The following is a 3,812-nucleotide window of genomic DNA, read 5'->3' as shown; positions in this document are numbered from 1 at the left end:
TACTTCCCATACTTGATTTTTTTCTGAGATACTTCCTAAAATACTCATATTACTGTTGTGCACTAGGTCTTTCACGAGCACCTTAAAGATTAGAGTCTTGTGCAATGGCACTACCCTTTGACACATATCTGAGCATGATCTTATAGTTTTTTTGTGATCGCCTAATCGATAGTAATTGAACTTGACAATATTCGTTCGACGATCATTCTACTCAATTCAGGTTTCCTCTAAGATGAGGCATATTCCTTATGAAGACTATCTCATGATGCCAACTTAACTGTACTAAGGTTCTTCATATCTCATACTAACGGTCGGGTCTTCAATTATCTCGCCGAACTTACCGGCGATTTATGCATCTCCCCCTTAGACCAAGGCTAACATCTTATACTTACAATTTCTTCTCTTTTGATGGGATTCAATTAACATTCCTTATCTTCTCGTAATTCCTTTGTACTCTACAACATTGATGAATCTTTCGACACCCATCCGAGCAATTTCTCATGGGGAAAGAGAACTAAATTTACTTATATGAACGGGTTGCTACCGTATTCATAATCGGCATACTCCATCTTAACGACTTAACTCGCTCACACTTGTAAATCTTAGGACAACCTCTTTTGACAACTATTAAAGGCTATTCTTCTGTAGTTTGCTCTCTTACGGCTTTAGCTGATTTCTTCTTCCACTAATCACTCTACTCTGAACTTTACTTAAGCCCTTGTTTTCTCACACACATTCGGATGTATCCGAACTGTCACCCACTCAAGGTGTTCATCTGAATAGGAAATCAAATCTTATTTCTCAAAGTCGGCCGTACTCGTAACTTAGTCAAATCTTATTATTATCGTTGACATGGCTTTTCCGTATATATTACGAACTTATATCTTATTCTCCTTCTATTTCTAGAAAAATTTTGGCGAGTTTCCTCCGTATTTCTTACTATTCCAAAACTCCGCACGCAGGAAATACCAACAATGCCTCACAAGGCCAACATGTATATATATATATATATATATTATATCATATATATACGGCTCCCAATTTCAACGACAAGATAAAAATGATGAACTTACCTCATATGTCCAACTCAGATGTACCTGTTATAATTTCCTGTTTATTTTCCCCTTTCAATCTTTAACTGCAGATGGAGTGGGTCCTGATGACCTCCGGTAGAATACTGTCTGCCTCCACCTTCCTGAGATCCTCCATGATTTACCTTTTTCCTGTTGACTTAGCTCCTTTTCTAATTTCTCGGATATCCTCTCCCTGTTGTATTCTATTCTCCTTTCTCAAGAACATCATTATCATTCAACATACCATTCATTCCACACACCCCTTCTCGAGCAACTTACATTGTATTCCACTTTCAATAGCACTTGAAGTCTCATTCGTTACCAGTAAGTATTGCACAATTGTACCCCCTATGGGTAAACATCCTTACTTGGACCTTGAATTACCTGTTCATCTCTTTCGCATTCGAAACGTACGTAATTCGAGAGGAAGAGAAGTTACTTATTGCTCTAAGCTTCATGGCACGATCTAGAGTAGAAAGAAATGAGACAAATCCTGAATGTCTTGGTGGTGTTGTTTATATGTATGGGGCCCTCACACATATAGAAGTGACCCCACCGGACACGGTTTCATAGACTCCCTAAAGACTCTTGAACCTAGGCTCGATACCAAGCTTTGTCACGCCCCGAACCATGGCACGGGCGTAACACGGCACTCGGGCCTTGCTTGCGTACGTGTCCGAGCGAACCTCATGGCTTGCTTGTCAACATGGGCATCAAACAATATATCTATGTGACGCAATTTAAATAAATCATGAAAATATAATTTGCGGAATAAAGTCTTGAAATTGTCTCATAGCATGTAATTTCATGAAAACGTAATAGTACGCAAACATGAAAGCATAACTGACTCTGTGAACTAATATCTGTCTATGAAACCTCTAAAGCATGTCTGAATACTAACTACCAGGACATGGCCCTGGACTACCATAAACTGCATACTAAATATAGACTCCATGTTGAACCCCGAGAGGAGTGGGGCTCACCAATAAGCTGATAACTGAAGTGATCCTACGCGCGTTGGTGTATGCTCCGAAAATCGGTATCCGCACCGTGAAGTGCGGTGCCCCGAGCAAAAGGGACGTTAGTACATGGTGAATAGTACTAGTATGTAAAACTGTGAAACGAAGAACATGGCACAACGTAGGTATAGGACATGAACCGAAGCTCGCATGTAACTTGAACATGAGCATGAAACGTGAGTAAAGTACGAAAACAAGTAATTCAATGAAAATACATGTATATAAAACTTCTTGTAACGTGGGGAATGCTATAGTGTAACCGACAACATGATCCGGTACTTGCGCCCTACCGGGAGAACACTCACACCTTGCCGGGGGATATGAGATTTAAGTAATAATAGCATGTAAGGATCCAACCGCATAATGAAGGTGTTGCCTCCTTGCCGACAACCCTTATCCTACGGTGGCGACGTAGTTTCGGGCTATCCGAGCCTTCTCGGTTAACTAAGCAATCCCAAAAACATGAACATGATATAGTTGGCTAAGAAGCCCATGATTTTCGTGAAATAACTTGTAAATAACTTGTAATCATGATTTCACGAAATAACTTGTAACATGGTTTCATGAAATATCTTGTCATAGTCTTGCAAACATGTTCTTGATTCATGAGTAATAACAACAGTTCATAATTATATAAAATAATTGACTTGAAAACATGCATGTGACTTGCTACATAAAATCATAAGTTTTCATATAAACATAATGAGAACACATGAGGAAGAATTCATGATTCATGGATTAAGCTAGGGTTCCTAATAACCATAATGGAAGATTAGGAATACAATGACGAATATAGATACAAAGTTCATGTGTATAAATACATAAATACGGGCTACCAATATGTTGGTTTTAATGCCCTAGGGTTTGAGCTTCATGGATATCAAGAAACGGAGCATGGGGAAGAACGTAGAGATTCCCACATGTGGATGGAAGTTCTACATACCTTAGTCGCTCCAAAACTTTGAATTAAAGACTTGAGCTTTGAAGAGGATTTCCAAAATCTTGAATGCTTAAACCTTGGGATGGGTTTTTCTTGAAAACCCTAGTTTTTGAATGATAATATCTTGTTTAGATTATAAGGATAAGTGTTAGAATTGAGTTGGAATAATTAGAATAGGCTTACCTTGGTGTTCTTGATGAAGGAAGAGGGTAGGAAGTCGTTCTAGGGCTTGAAGGAATGAAAAATAATGATTTGAACTAGTATGGACGAATATATACTGTCCTGGGAAAATGCAATTTACGTCCAACACTGTGCTGGCCGTATTTTCAGTTTACGGGTCGTAAACTGCTATACGGGTCGTATTTTGCGATATGGACTGCACTGCGTCTCTTCAGTAAAATGGCCATAACTCTTTTCACAGATGTCCGTTTGACCCCCGTAAGATACCGTTGGAAAGGTATTTCAATGCTCTACAACTTTCATCAAGGAAGTTTTCTCAAATTCCAAACACGTTTTGAAATACGGGCCGTAAAGTGAAATACGGTCCGTATTTAACCATATGACCTCAAAATGTCAAATTCCGTAATGTTCAAAAATTCTTGGTTTCGATTTACGGAGCAATCGTTCATGGGCGTAAATTGGAATACGACCACTTGTTCATGGGCGTAAACCACCATATCACAACTGAACGGAAAAATCTCAATTCCCACATTCTTTATCCGATTTTCTAAGTCTAGGATCGTGGTCAAAACTTTCATTAAAGGTACGAGGTGTTACAAA

This window comes from Lycium ferocissimum, chromosome 11 (genome assembly GCF_029784015.1).
Source record: "Lycium ferocissimum isolate CSIRO_LF1 chromosome 11, AGI_CSIRO_Lferr_CH_V1, whole genome shotgun sequence".
Classification (NCBI taxonomy): Eukaryota; Viridiplantae; Streptophyta; class Magnoliopsida; order Solanales; family Solanaceae; genus Lycium; species Lycium ferocissimum.
The sequence above is the reverse complement of the archived record's forward strand: the minus strand, read 5'-3'. Positions refer to the sequence as shown.